This window comes from Cupressus sempervirens, chromosome 4, assembly GCF_028749045.1.
Source record: "Cupressus sempervirens isolate cs-2001-9-10 chromosome 4, ASM2874904v1, whole genome shotgun sequence".
NCBI lineage: Eukaryota > Viridiplantae > Streptophyta > Pinopsida > Cupressales > Cupressaceae > Cupressus > Cupressus sempervirens.
Window position 1 is genome coordinate 145,413,101 of NC_143121.1, and position 17,129 is coordinate 145,430,229.

Below are 17,129 nucleotides of genomic sequence, written 5' to 3' on the forward strand. Positions count from 1 at the left end.
CTAAAGTAATGGGATGTGTTTAATTTGAACACCTGAAAATGCTACTTGGCATGACAAACATCCCTTTAGATTAAGGGAAGAATGCTAACTAATCCTTCAAGATATCTTTAGTTTTTTTTTTTTTAGGAAGTAGTTTTCTAACAATATACTTATGTAATGATTTATATAGTTGTAAACAACTACTTGAATAGTTTTTAGGTTGTAGATATTCCCTTATTGTTATAATAAATTTACCCATGTGCATTTCATTTTTACATTCTTTGGGCCTACTATTTTTCACTTTATAGCTAAAATTTATTAAATTGTTGATTGGAAACTTTTTAAATCATTACCAAAAATATATCTAGTTTGAACATCCTGATAATCTCATCATTGAGAAATTCTATGGAATAATTTTGGGCCATGATTTTCCATTTAGATTATAAATAAAAGGGGTTGCCATTAAGTCAATGAAGTAGTGGAGGACAACTCTCTTTTTATAGGAAAAAACCAAACAAATTACAAATATTTAAAAATCAATTATAGTTTTGCTGCAACCATCTTCGGAGTCTATTTCTAATGAGCATAACGGTAAACATTTTTTAATACAATATAGAAGGGTGACACAAAATTGTAGAGTAATATTTGTACTTCTATATGATATGTGCATGTTCAAGAAGGGTTGGGGCTATTCAATCACAAAACATTGGTTGGATGTTGCATGTCATCATGATGCATCCATCCCATCTTGATAGGGGTGGACCAAGATCTTAAATCTACTATGATACCAAACTAATGAGGGTGGATGGATTGGATCCATAATGATAATTAAATGCAAAATACATAGTATAGGCACTTGAAGAAATTATACAATGATTTCATTGCCTGATCAATCAAAAACCATTACATTGTGCCTCTTTTATAGAGGTCTTTGATTGTTTCCAGAAACATCTAAATTAACCAACACAGAATAACTAGACTTTTCTAGAGCTATCTATCTAGAACTTTACAAAATTAAATATTAATTTTACCTAACCCTATTTGATAATCCAACAAATTCTAGAGTCCTCTATTACACCTTTACATTTCCTTTGAGGAGAAATTAAATATTCCAACACTCCCCCCTAATTTCAACCCCAAATGTTATTGCATACGAATCTAAATCCTTTCTTTTCCTTAATGCCAAAATGCTATTTTCCAATAATCTTCATATCTATTAATGAGTTCATGAATAGTGTCTTCCAAGGCCACGACCTTTAATTGAACTATAGACATTTTTTCAACAATTGGCTGAATCCTTTACAAATAATTTCCTCTTTTCCGAGGACCCACTAGTAATCTTGTCTCATCTATCACAAATTTCAGTGATAGGGTTCACTAATAACCTTGATCAAATTCATGTCTTCTTTCAGCTACCCCTTGATTGCTTCATCTTTTACAAATTCTAGTGATAGGGTTTACTAATAACCTTTTGCCTCTTTGATGCCTTGCTGTAATCTATTTCACAATATTGTTGCATTCCTTCTTACACTTGAACATTTGTACCTAAATAAACCTCTAATCATTCTTGAAATTCTTTGCCAATTTGATCCATATCCACAATCCATTTTGATGCAACTTTCCATAAAATCTTTATTGCACTCATTATTCCAACATGTCTTATAACAATGATTTTTCAAGCCACACATATTACAAGGATGTATATCCCAACATCTATCCTTTGTTCGCCCTTTCCTATTACAGTGTGAACATTACACAATCTTTATGCCTTCAATTGATTCTTTGAAACCTTTATTCATCTTTCCACTACCTACATCATATCCAAGACCTGCATATTTTGCCCTAATTGTAATCTCAATCGGGTTCCTTAATCCCTGTTCACCCTTTCCTAGACCTTTACCTTTGAAACCTATTCTTTTCATAATCTTCAAAGAAATATTATTATTATAATAGCTAGAAGTTCTATTAATACAATTTTCATGTTCATCATTACACTTCTTTTTGCAAACAACTTTAGCAAAATCACATTTCTCAATCCCATAATCACTCAAATCATTTGTGTTAAAAGATACATCACATACAAATGGTTTCACATTCTAACATTCTTTCTCTTATTTTAGAGTAGTCAATTCCTTCTTTAACATACTATTTTCCTCTTCCAATTTTTTCACATTTTCTTCTAAAACTTTGTTCTTTTTTTTGGCATCATCGATTAACTTTAACTTTTCTTCTAATTCTTTATTTTTCTCTCTAAGGTTGCATGTTTCTTTCACTTCCCAATTATGTACTTCTTCCACAAATTTTAACCTATTTTCTAGCTCTTCAATTTCCTCTATGTAGACACTAATTTCATTTAACAATTTAGAGTTTTCTTCTCCCATTTCATTTCTTACTTTTGCCAATTCCTTTTGCAAAATATCTTTTTCACACAATAATCTTGCATTTTCTTTCTTCACCATCACTAATTCTTCTTTTAACTTATTTGTCTTCTCTTTTGGAACTCTACCAGTTTTCCCATTGAAATCAACAATTTAACACACCTTGCTCTTTCTTTTAGAAATTTCTAAATGCCTTTTTACTTCCAAAATTAAATCTTCAAACAACTTAAAACAAACCCTTTTGATAGCTAGACTCCTCACAATATTGTTCTACTATTATAATTTCTCAAATGCCATTAAATAATTATAAGAATTCACACCATACCTTTTGTTCTTTCCTCTGTCGTTTCTTCCATGCTTTACAAAAACTTTGGTTCTTTCATAATCTTCATGAAAATTCTTCTTTTTCTCAATAATATGCATTCTTGCCAACTTGCTCTCAATTGCTCAACACTTTCTATGTGGTCTTCTTCAAAACAATTTTCTTTTCTATAACACAAATCAATCCTCTACAATTTATTAAGACCAAAACATCACGTCCTGTTTAATCAATTTTTTTGTCCTTCCTAGCTCTAATACCAAATTGATAGGGGTGGAACAAGATTTTAAATTTTCTCTGATACCAAACTGATGAGAGTGGATGGATTGGATCCACAATGATAATTAAACACAAAATATATAGTATAGGCACTCATAGAAATTATAAAATGATTTCATTTCTTGATCAATCAAAAACCATTACATTGTGCCTCTTTTATAGAGGTCTTTTATTGTTTCCAAAAACATCTAAATTAACCGACATTGAACAAATAGAATTTTCTAGAGCTTTCTATCTAGAACTTTATAGAATTAAATATTAATTTTACATAACCCTATTCGATAATCCAACATATTCTAGAATCCTCTATTATGCCTTTACATTTCGTTTGAGGGGAAATTACATATTCCAACACATCTCAGCCCCTAGTGACACTAAGTTGCTAGCTTTTTTTCTTGCCATGATGAGCTAATAGATATATTATAATAAAGAAATTTTTAAAATATAATTTAATATGAATTAATTAAATTATACATAAAGAATAAATCAAAAAATTCTATCCAAAAAATCAATTATGAGAAGTTTATAAAATATACAAAATAGTGAAATGAAAAAGATAGAATAAAATGAAAATAAAAAATACAAAATTAAATTAATTAAAAAAACCCAATGACATGAAGTAAATAAAATACTAACTACATACAACATGAAGTACACAAAAACAAGATACAATGATGCCAAAAAGTTACAAGTGTCATTCAATGAGATTAGATAGAACACTAACTACATACAATATATTGTTGTTAAATCATACTCATTATAATGATTAACCTTCACCGTACTTCTGATAATGTAGTGTCATTCACATTTTGTTATATTAGTAGTAAAATCAAGCATTTTAAGTTCATTAAACTTAGTCCACTAAAATTTTCAATCTCTTTTATTAGTCCTACCTATGTATAGGCAGAGACTAAAGTTTTCATCTACTTCTTTCCAATTAATCTATGCTAGCAAGTTGTGCCAAAAACTTTTAAGCTATGGTACTCTCAAATAATTTAATTAAAACACAATTTTCTATTTTTATTGCTATTTTATGATTCGTTCCACCTAATTATGCCGATAGTATTTTTAATTATTTAGTTAAAAATTGGGAAAAGAAGAAGAAGGAAAGTCCACCTATTTGAGTAGCACAAATAGATAGGTTCATAACAATAGTTCACATGGTTGTATGCATGCTACTGTTATGTGACCCAATATAGGTGTCTTGCCTTGATTTTTTTCGCAACATACTATGGAGCTTGAAATTTTTATGTTATTAAAAAATTTCTATCTTTACAATATTTATCACTCATCTAATATAGAGCTGTATGATGCAGAGTTTTACAGTGAGAGAATATCTAGAGACAAAAAAATTCTAAATTGGTTGAGTGGATTTATCTTGTATAGAAAAAGTGGGGCTCTGATGTTTTGTCTCTCTAATAAGCTCTCCCTTTCCATGGTTGAATGTGCTATGTTTCTATTCTTTCCTTTCAAAAAAATGGCTACCTCTCTTTGCCATCTAGATTTTAGTAGGAATAGGAAAAGGGGGTTTTCAAAAAATATTGCTATCTCGTGCTATAGGTTTTCAAAAAATTGCATATGTTGGATCTCAACAGTTGTGCACTTTTGGGTAATATTTTTTAATTCATAATATTTTCCTCAACTTGACTTTTCCCCAACAATCTAAGGGAGGATATTTATTTTTATTTTTTTACAATTAGTCATTTCTCTCTTACATGTGTCTTGTGCATTTCACAGTCTCTTCTAAATGTGACAGCTCCATTAATTGAAAGCATGGATTCCTTCTCTCCATATTTGTTGAGCTACAAAAAACAATGTATATTTTAGGGTTGCAACAATTGTTCTTTCTTTTTCTTTTTGTTTACTCAGTGCTATAGATTTCATGTTGTTGGCTGAGAAATGAATTATAAATGATAATTTTAAATATTGTTCATTTTTCTGTTACATTTCCTCTTGGCTACTACTCTCCATCATACAAATCTTCCTTTCCTTTATTTCCATAGATGAACAACAAGAATATGATCATTGTGGTTTGTCATAGCTAGTTTGGTAGGTAGTTTGGTCAAGACGAATAGGCAATCTTCATCTCTCCAAAAATGCACAAAAAGCATCGCTATTAACAATAGTGTTTAAGTATTGATTCCTTGATTGTGCAAGGATATATAATCATCATTATAAAAAGCTATTCAATTCAAATAAAATGACACTAAAATATTACCTTAAAGATCACCACAATATACTTGTCCCCCCTTTAGATTTGACTTTGAAAATAGTAGAAGAAAAGAGGGTATTAAAGAACATAATATCAACCAATAGACTTTAACAATGCAAAGGTATGGATTCTAAATCTTTAGTCATTGTATATGTTTGGCTGCTTCATCTAGATATTCATGCAAACATCAAATTTTGAAGCTCAATAGTTTTAAGTTTTTCTACCATAGCACTAGGTAACATTTAAAATTATAACTTGCTAAACTAGAGACTATGCATGTAGATGAGATTCTATAGCACATAGATTCATTGATGAAATCATAGGTCTATTGAATTTTTTGTTACAACTGCTTCCCTCTAAGTAAAATAAGAAAACCAACATCCAAGTCCTCTATTATGACAACATATGCCAAAATTGTAAATTTATATATAAAAAATTATATGAGGAAAATAATCCATGTCATTGTTACAATTTCTATGCCATAATTGCAAAGCAATAAATCAAGAAAATTATTGGAGGACAGTGATCTTTTTCTTATTGTGTTATAATTGCATATTTTGAATATTAGAAGGATAATAATAATTTTTTAATAATATATCTTCTAAAATTTCATACCATTATATCTACCATTTTCAACTAATACATATGAAATATACCTTTTCTTCTACTATGTGCCATTTATTTAAAAAAAAATCATTTTTTCTCTGTTGATTCACATTTAAGTTCATTTAGGATTCATCCTAAAACCAATTTACTAGTAAAGTTTAATAATTTAACAAAATTAGTTTTATGCATCCATTCTTCCTTATTTTTCTAGATTCTAAATTAATTACTTATGATTATCCTATTCTTATTAGTGGTTTTCTTTGTTTTTTCTTTAATTCAAATTTTCTTTCATCTAGCCAGTAAAAAATGAGCATATAAAAAATATTTCAATGAATTTCTAATGTTTTTGATTTTTTTAAAATTTCACAAGGAAATGTGTTTATCCATGAATTTTTTTGAAAGCTAGTTCATCAAAGTGATAACTTGAAAATTCTATCTTTTTTTCCACCAGGTGCCTTCAAAATTACTTAGTATTAGACTTAGTATTATATTTAATTAACATATGTGTGAATTATTTGATGAATATTTTATTGTGTAAAATATGATTAAATTAAGTTAGAATTAAAATTAGATACTTATTTATGTTATAATTATTTAATTGAAATATTTAATATATAAAAACTAATTTTACAAAATTGTTTATTTTCAAAAATAAATAAATCATCTACCTATTTTTTCCTACCTTACCTCTTTCCATTTAATTTCCTCTTTACTTATTTGGGCATTTCCCAGTTTTCACCTCTACCTAGCTCTCTATCTTCATGTGTTTATTGGTGTAGAATGATACACCAAATTAAATATTTGTATTAAACAATCCTGCATGTTGTTGTTGCAATGGAAGAGAACACAAGATATAGGAAAACAATTGAGCACAATATGATGCTTTTGTTTTAGAATATCAAGCTTAAATTGTAGACATCGTTACATGATTAAGAATGAAGAAGAACTATTACTATAAATTATATGTCATACATATGTTCTTTAACTCACATTTATCATATTTTTTAAACAATGGATCATTTTATCTCCAATTATATTTAGTCAATTCCATATAGAGTTTAAATCCCAAACATGTAGTTGTATGTTTAAGATATTATTAGTCTCCTCTATTGTAGATTGTATAATATAAAAAGTTAACACGAGCTTGACCACCAGTTGTATGTTTACTCTAGCTTGAACACTATTAACTATAGAGAACTAGAGAGAAGGCTTGGTGCTTCACCTTTGTGTATGAGTCAATAAATTTGACTAAAAACTGCACAGTTACAAAAATTATTAAATATCCAAGGACTATAAACCTTATGACCTATTCCTAGTAAAGTAAATGATTGCAGACAGACGCTGTGATCAGATCTAAAATTCCTCAGTAAGTACAGATATCATGAGTAGAGATGGAAGGGTAGGGGAGGTTTGATAACAACCTCCAATGGAATTGATTTGGGCATTGTGAAACCAAACCCCTCTATCATGTCAATTTCAGTACCCTTTTAAATAAACCACTCAAAGCTTTGAAGTAGCCAACCAACGCTAGAGGCATGCCCGGGCATATTCTCCTCCCCGAACCGAATGGAATCAATTCAAAGTCCTGCCCTTTCACATCAATCTCTTTGCCGCCCTTGAGAAAAAGCTCAGGGTAGAACTCAGTGGGCCGCTCCCACAGGGCTGCATCCCTCTGAATTGCCCAAACATTCACCCACAGCTGAGTTTCTACGGGAACACTGTATCCTCCTACACCGCACGCCTCGGTAGATTCATGAGGGACCAGAAGCGGTTCAGCTGGAAAAAGCCTTAGAGTTTCCTTTACAATTGCTTCCAAATATTTCAGCTTGGGTAGATCTGATTCCTCCATTAATCTATCCCGACCGACATGCGTGTCGAGCTCTTGTTCGGCTTTATGCAAATTATGAGGGCGCTGCATCAGAGCTGACAGTGCCCACTTAATGGTCACAGAAGATGTTTCAGTACCCTCCTGCCAATAAATGAGGTTGGCAAAAAGAACAGAGATTTGTATGAACACGGCTTCGATATATGGGTGTGTCATGGTCACTCGGAGTCTCATCATTTTGAAATTCGATTTAGAAATAGATATCATGTGAACTGTCACCAGAAGGATTTTATTTGTATGAAATGGAGAAGATGATAATGTTGAGCCATGATATTCAATTTTGGATAAGAAATATATTACGTCAATTGACTAGTAGAGGACAGCTCTTTGTGTTAAATTGTATATTAAAACATTTTATAATTAGAAAGTGATCAGTAGAGGACGGCTCTTTGTGCTTAATTGTATATTAAAACATTTTAAAACTATGAATGGTATTTTAGTGGGCAATGTATATTTGGAAGGGTCATGGAAGTTCAATTAAAAAACAATTGGTATAATTTTACTTTTTTTGTGTAGTACATGTGGTGAGCTTTTAGACTATTTAGTAAATGAATGTGTTTGTTTAAAGAAAGTCTTAATAAAAAAAGTTGTAAATTTGAATCAATTGTGTCTCATTCATGATTAAAAATAAAAGGTTTCAATAAAAAAAATTTCGTTCTTTATTATCAAAAGGGAGAGATAGAGAAAGACGAGGATAAGGATATAAAAAGTATTATAAAATTAATTTTAAATATAAATAATAATAATAATAATAATAAGTCCCCATCTTCTAAAGGCAGGGATTATAGTTTTCAATTCTCAATTTTGTATTAATTCATATCTTGATAATTGTGCAGAGTTTTATATTTTCCCTTTTGCCTATAGTTTGTGGAAAATCTGTCATTAAATGAAATTATTATTTTTTATTTCAAATTTTTTGATTGGTTGCATTACTTTTTCTAGTGAGTCTTTTTATTTTCAAGCAAGAGAAAATAGAGAATTTTAGGCATTATTCTCCAAGAATTTTCCCCTTCCACATGTTTTGTCCATGCCTTGTATAAATGACATCATGCCTTGTATAAATGACATTATTTACAACAAACAAGTGTCTGAAATTGAGTTTGGCTACTATTTTTTTAATGGGAGGATGCCAAAGTAGCCTCCTTACTTTCTTCCTCCCCATTTTGTTTCTAACTTTTTGTTTGATTTATATGATCTACAAATTTGCGATGAAGCGATACCTTCTGCATTACCAGGCTTCAGTGTTGTACATATCTTACCTTTGGAAAGTTATTTCTTACATCATTGTAGACCCTCTACTTGAAAGGGTTTTCCAAGAGCATCAAATATCCTCTTAACCTATTCCAAAATGGGTGTTTTAGAATAGGATATGCACATCCATCATAATTTGAAATATAATTTTGCTAGATCTTATACTTTGCGATGGAGAATTGTTTGACAATATATCCCAAATAAATGTGAGATTCATTGACTGCAATAAATCCAAGATATGTAATTCTTGTTCTATGGTCAACTCATTATATGTCATACTTTTCTTAATTGTCTCGATTCAACATTTCTTTACATTTATTTGTTTTATATTTTGCCTCTGTATTTCAGAATTCATTAAATTGTTCTTGATTACTTTTGTTGATTTTCTTTGGATTTTCATTATGCAACATACTTCTCTTGGTATGATGGGCATCTACCCTGCATCCTTAATTCTACAATAGCTACATTATGAGTGCTAGATCTAATCTAAAGAGGATTTGCACCTTAGAAAGTGCATTTCTAAGAAAGCACATTTGCACATTATGATTAATGTGTGGTGGATTGACAAGTACCATCCACCACCGCTCCTAAAAATCCTTTGATATCTAAGGGTGTGTACACCATCTAATAGATACAGAGGGATTCTTGTCACTTATCTCTTCACTCATCTTCAAGTTCTTAAAATATCTTTGTAAATGATCTTTATTTATTTTGAAGTCATGGACTTGTTTATAAGACGTGTTGTCAAAATAAAATGCAAGTATGTCTTCTCTCCATGCTCAAAAGCTATCTATCTCATAGTCTAAGCTTTGTACAAAATGTACAATGTCTTGCATGCTATGTACAAGGTGAAGTAGCTAGGGGAGGACATGTCTCGTACCTAATGGTCTCAATGTCTTGCATGAGGTCGTGGATGTTGTGCTTCATGCTCTCCCAGAACTTATTGGGGGTCATTGGAGGAGGAGGACTAGGTGGTCGTGGAGGTGTGGGTGGAGATGGAGGGGGCAGGGGTGGGTCCTCATCAAATATATAATCCATGAAATATAATATGCATATATATATATATATATATATATATATATATATATATATATATATATATAGAACATAAAAATTCACAAAATTACTTTTTAACTAAAAAAAGCTAAAACATAAATCTAATTACATGTCTTTCAAACTATTTAAACATCTTAATATAGGAAAGAAAAAGAGGGAGGAGAGAGAAATCTAGAATCTCACTAATTTAAAAAAGGGAGGAGAGAGAAATCTAGGTTCAAACTCTAGTAATGTGACTCTAGTTAGATTAGATTATGGTCAAGGTTCAAACTAGGAATTGAATCTAAAACATATAATTATATTCTTAAAACCATTTAAATATCTAATATGTCTTTAAGTACAAATATATCAAAAAGGCGAGGAGAGAGACTAAACTATAATTCACTATATAATTAAATGAACATCCAAAACATTAATTCAAATGAACATCAATCTTATATGCTTATCGATCTATATTGTTTAAAGAAACACTAATATATTATTTAATTTAAAATGAAAGATATTGTAAGATAAATTTATCTTAAAAGGGGTTACGAAAATTGAATTTACTCATTTCTATACATGGACTTATATGAGAAGTTCATGGCTAATAATAGGTCTTAGGTAGGATAGAGAGGGAAAGAGAGATTCAGGGGAGATGAGAAAAAGAGGGAGTAGAGAGAAAGATGATAGTAGGAGAGAGAAAAGTGAGGTAGGAGAGAGAAAGAGGAAGGGAGAAGTGAGAAAGATGATGGTAGGAGAGAGAAATGGAGGAGAGACAAAGATGGAGGATAGAGAAAAATGATGGTAGGAGAGAGAAAGAGGAAGGGAGAATTGAGAAAGATGATGGTAGGAGAGAGAAAGAGGAAGTGAGGAGAGAGAAATATGATGGTACAAGAAACAAATAGAGTAGAGAGAAATAGGAAGAGAAGAGTGAGAAAGATGATGGTAGGATTATTATCTAGTTCACATTTGAGGTTTAGGGTTAGTTTTAGAATTAGGGTAAGGTTTGGGATTATGTATTATTTAGGGTTCAAAAGTTATTAATGTAACTCTAGTTAGGATTAGATTATGGTTAGGGTTCAAACTAGGATTTAAAGTTATATATTTAAATCATCTTTAAATCTAAAACATAAATATAATTGCATATTTAAAGCCATCTAAACATCTAATACATCTTTAACTACAAATATATCAAAAAGGGGAGGAGAGAGATTAAACTATAATTAATTATATAATTAAATGATCATATAAAACATAAATTTAAATGAATATCAATCTTATATGCTTATTTATCTATATCATTTTAAAAAAACATTAATATATTGTTTAATTTAAATAAAAGAGATTGTATCATAAATTTATCTTAATAATGGTTATGATAAATGAATTTATTTATTTCTATACATTGACTTATATGAGAATCTCATCGCTAATAATAGGTCCTAGGTAGTGAGGAGAGAAACAAAGAATGGTGAGAGAGATAGGGAGGAGAGAGAAAGTGGGGAGAGAGAAAGATGATGGTAGGATAGAGAAAGTGGAAGGGAGGAGAGAGAGAGAGAGAGGGAGGAGAGAGATAAAAGATGGAAAGTAGAGAGAATGGGAGTCCCTCCCTTTTTTCTTGCTCCTTCCTTTCTCTCTTTTCCCCCTCTTTATTCTCTCTCCTCTTCATTTTTCTCTCTTTCCTCCCCCCCCCTCTCTCTCTCTAAAATTATGAATGCAGATGAAAAGATGAAAAGAGAGAGAAAGGGAGGAGCACAAGGATATCATGATATGAACATGAGTTTTTGAATTTTTTTGGTTTTCTAAGTTTAGAATTTTCAAATTTAGATTGGTTTTGCACGATGAAGTTCTGTCTTTAATTATTTTACCTAATGTTAATGTGTTTAATATTTATTGTTTTACCTAATGCTAGTGTTTATGTTTTCTTTTTAAATTATATATTTTTCTATTGAAACTGAACCTATAGTTTATGTTTTTAGTATCAATTGAGCCTATCATTTCTATTTTTTTTTTTGATAGTTTATGTATTCTACGTTTAATACACTAATTTAAAAAAAAAAAATCAAATTTAAATTAAATACAATAAAAATATAATTATAGATATAAAATTAATAATGATGAAATAAAAAGAAATAAGATTAACCTAATGTTTAAGAAGAAGGTAGAAAATAGTGAAATAAAATAAAAGAAAAAAATAGATATACCTAGAAGGGTGAAAAAATAAATGTGGGGGTAAGTAGGGCTCTCCAAACTAGGCTCCCATCTCCAAATATTTCTATCTTGTAGTTCAAACAGTGAAAATGACAAAAATGCTAAAAATCAAGTTATAAGACTTTACAAATTGGGTGCCTAATTTGGTTTTGGTACCCTGATCCATACTCATAAAGTGGGTGCCCAATTTTTGAAAATGAATTGGGCTACCGAACCTAATCGGGTGCTCAATTAAGAAGAAGTTTCAATCCACACAAAGGACTTCTACAGAATTGAGACTCATCTTCTTGCTCTTACCCATGTATGGAAGTTGTCACATTAATTGATATAGAAAGATCATGCATACATAATCCTAAAAGAAGAAGAGACAACAAATGGGAGCCAAGGAAAACAAGAAACAATCACTAGATTGTTTCCTAGATTTGTAGCTATTTCTTCACATGAGTCAGGTAAATGGGTTGACTTTTTATATATATTAGAGTTGTTTCTCTAACAATCATTCCATGGTATAGAATGATATATTGTTCACAATGATGACTCCTTCATAGAAAATTAGGAGACATTTACCTACAATACTTGACATGTTGAACATATAGTGGCTAAAGATAATAATGAAAACCCAAGTGACAATGATTTAAAAATGATAATTGTTTTCATAGAAATACAATAAAACATGAATGGGAGATTATATCTAGGTTGAATGATGACAAAAATATAGAGTGCTTAGAAATAGACATGTTGGGGAGAAGAGACATTGGCAAACATACAAATTGGTCTACTAATTTTAAGGGAGAAGAGTACAGTACTATAAAAATTAATTTTATAAGTAACATGAAGAATCATGGTTATCTAATATATAATCAAATTCCCCAATGCATCAACTACATGACCCTTGGTGACAAATAAAAAGAGTCAATTGACATATTCATGATACAATGTCATAGAAATAAAAAAATAGAGCCATTACTCATGATAATTTAAAGAATGACAGGAACTGAAAGGTCATATGTAATTGGTGTCATTAGTCAATCTCTTGAAAATGTAGCAATACCCTTTGAATATCTTGTTCTATTATTGGCACCAATAGGAGTCTCAATAATCAATACAGGATCTTCTCTGGTTCATTCAAAATCTAAAATACCGATACAAAATTTTTATTAGGTGGAAGGAACAAGACTAGCCAGGTTTCAAGAAGATATGGCATATATCAAGTAAATTTTGATTGATGAAATGATCCTCATTGAGAAGTAGGAGATGATATAAAATATAGACTAATAATTTACTAAAATACTAATAGAAATTATTTCTTATGAAATAATTATTTTCATGCTTATTTTCAGGTGTATCTTTTAATTTGATAGGAGTTTGGGTTCAACCTTCTCCGGTTAAGGATAAACCAACATATGATAGTAATAGAAGAAAAAAATTACTATGGTACGAATTTAAGAAAGTTGTTATTTTGGATAAGATATTCAAAAAATATGGATAAAATCACAATCGACAAATATTTTGTCAACTTTTGATGAATGTAAGATATGCAAACTGATAGATTGATGATTGGAGGTTTCTAATAATGATAACCTCTATGAACATAGATGTTGCTACAATTTTAGAGTTTGAAGATGATGTCTATTTGTTCTCAACAAATGAAAATGTTCATAGTCATAGTAAAAAAATGCTACCTTCATTGAATTATCCTAGTGCATGTAGTGTTGCAACAAAAAGATAAAATGTTAATGCATTAGAAGATTATTCAAATGATGTGCTTGATCTTGGGTTGGTAATCTATAAGGATTTAAGGGTCATGAAAACTTCAAATCTATGGGTAAAAGTAGGTCTTGTAAATGGATCTCTAGTATATTTTCAAAAAATAGTCTTAAAATAAAGTAGTGCTCTATCTGAACCTCTAACATATGTGATGGCTGAGTTTAATTATTATTCTAGACAACCATTTGAAGATCATCATCTGAAAACAATTCCAATAACACCAATACAAAAGGGTAGAACACTTAAATTTCCTTTTAGATTGGTATGAACATTGAGTATACATAAACCTCAGCATTTGACTCTTCTAAAAGTGACAAATGACATTTGTGGCAATTCATTGTGTAAAATCATTACATTATATAAGAATAATACCTCTATTCACATATGAACTCTTTGAGAAAATAAAAAATGGTAGGCAAGTTGCCAAGTGCAGGATGAAAGAACTAGACTTAAGTTCTTGGAAGATAATTGATGTCATATGTTGTGTTTGAATTTTTTCCCAATGCATGAACAATTTTTTTTGGCCACTTCAATAATTTGTAATTTTTACTCAAGTATTGTTTACTTTGGCAATGTCTACATTGAAAAACTATAACTAACAAAAATATGTAATTATTTAAGTAGATCAATTTTTTTCATTTACTTGGATACTACCATAATATAAAAATAGATATTTAATATATCCTTGTAAATTACTTTTAGTATTCCTACATAAAGTAATGATCACTTATTTTCTTATAATCTGTAAATTTGTATCAGTTTATGTCGAATATAAAATTTTCAAACATTAAATATACTAACCTTTAAACAACGTGTTGTGAAATATTGAGTTGATAAAATATGTTTTATGTTTATTTCATATGATTCATTGTTTTAATGGTTACTATCTTTATGAAACAATTCTTTCATTTAAAAAAGTAATATTCTTTATCATGTTTCAAAATGATATAAAAGTTTTTAATAATCTTCATGCAACTAAATAGGATGTAGACAAATTACATTTAGAATGGGTTTACATTTGGTTGCAAGACTTCCATCCCAATCTTCCACAAAATGTCATCCTTCTTATAGAGGAGCTGAGTATATAGTATTGGATAAGGAATAGAATTGTTAGATGAATTAAAAACAAAGGACAAAGGAACATTCAAATAATTTTTTCTATGTTGTTTACTTCAACTTCTATCACAAAACAAAAGAGAAGATGAACTTAGATGTCAATTTTCACCACCTTTAGATTGAGATTGTAGATTTATGTGAATGACTAGATACATTGTACTATGAGATTCATGATCCTTATCTTGCAAGATCCATTTAAAAATTATTCATCAAGCCAACAATAAATGCCAAAAAGCATACTCTTTGATGAGCCTAGTCTAAAGTTTCTAAAATTTCTCAAAGGAAAATCTAAAATTACCTATCACAAAGACCCACTTGAGGAATGGTTGCTTGCTACCCTTAGGTTTGATTAAACTCTCACATTCACACTGCACAAAGTCATTCCATCTTTCAGGTTGTTGCTCCCACATTATGTGGTACCTACATTACTTGGTGTGAAGTCAACTCTATCAATTAAAGTTTGAAAAGTTCTTCTTGGAAATGTAGAGTTATTACCAATCCATCCATGGTTAAAAAATTGAAGTATTCTACATATTATTTGATAATGTATTGACAACATTTGAAACAATAGTATTTTTTGATTGTACCCAATTTTTAATTAACTAATAATAACTACACTATTAATTTTTGTGATGCATTATGTTCAAATTTATTTGAATAAATATTTTATGTATGAAATTATTAGATGATGTTTACAAATTCCCTACACTATTGCTTTAATGTGTACTAACTGTTTGACGATAAAATGTATAATATTTCTTTTAATTACTATAACATTAAATAATTGTCTATATAATTTTAAAATTTCCTTTCAAAATGACAAGTTATTTCTTTCACCCATATTTTAATTAATTAATATAATATTTATCTATTTTTAATTTGATTTACTTCAATTCTTTCTTTTTCAACAAATTTTAAATATTTGAATATCTTGATGATATTAATTATCAGATTTATTAGATATACTAATTTTTAAAACATTATATTGTATAAGGAGTTTCGAAAGTAGACTAATACATGATTTTAGAAGAAAGTTAAGCCCAAAATAGTGTTCAATGTCCATTAAAAAGAATTAAACAACCTATAATTGTAAAATATTGATAAAATTTATTTTGTTAATTAACTATTTAGAACACATAAAATATATCTTTTAATTCTTCAAAACTTATAAATCTCTGTATCTCCATTATGCATGTGGAAATTTATAACTGGCTCCTATGCTGCCGAAACTACAAATGAGAGCACATTATCTCAACCTGTAGTATAAAGCTATCATATTTACATCTCAGGCAACTCTAAAAGGGAGGTGATTTTATTAGAGCCCTTTGGCAATTTCTAAGTTCATTCTATTTCTTGGGGATTTAAGAGTTCAATCTGTTACTTAGGCATAGCTAGCAGGCATGTAAAATTGTCAAAAACCATTATGACATAGTAGCGTTTCAGGCATAAAATGCTCCAAAGAAAATATTAGTAGCAGATTTTTTGAGTGATGTCCTAACATGCAATCAATTGATAGCCACTTTCGGGCATGAATGAAGATAGTACTTGAACTTTTAGAAGGTGGTAACTTTATTTTACTTAGGAACAATAGGAGGTTTTTCTTTGAAATAAATAAATAAAATTCTTGGTGGTGGCTAATAGTTAGGGAAATGTTTCTACCCTTTATTTAGAATTTTTAAATTAGAAATTCAATTTTAATTTAGAATTTTTTTTATGTATCTTGTTATGTGAGTCAAAAATTTAAAGGTAAGATTTCAACTTGTAGATATTCATGGATATTCATGGATCTCTCTTTATTGATTGGTGAACATAACTAGTCAAAAAAATGACATTTTGAAAGTGTCTTCTCATATTGCTATGTTTTATATCAATAACCATTCACAAAAAAACGTCTTAATTTATTGTCAAATGTCCTCAGTTTCCATTAAATATCTCAATAATAGTGTACAAATGAACCACTTACCAAAAAAAAACCTAAAATATTAAACTATCAATAACTTGTGTCACAACTTCATATAATGTAATATTAATAATTAGAACTAAACCTAACAAAAACATCGCTCTTATTAGAACCCCTAAAAAAAATTG

The 17,129-nt window shown here is 29.5% G+C and overlaps 1 pseudogene; it reads right to left on the bottom strand.

Annotated features, from left to right (window-relative positions):
* Nucleotides 1-7,238: 7,238 nt before the first annotated feature.
* On the bottom strand, nt 7,239-7,814 carry LOC149560368 (flavonoid-6-hydroxylase pseudogene; annotated as a pseudogene).
* Between the last annotated feature and the right edge of the window lie 9,315 nt (nt 7,815-17,129).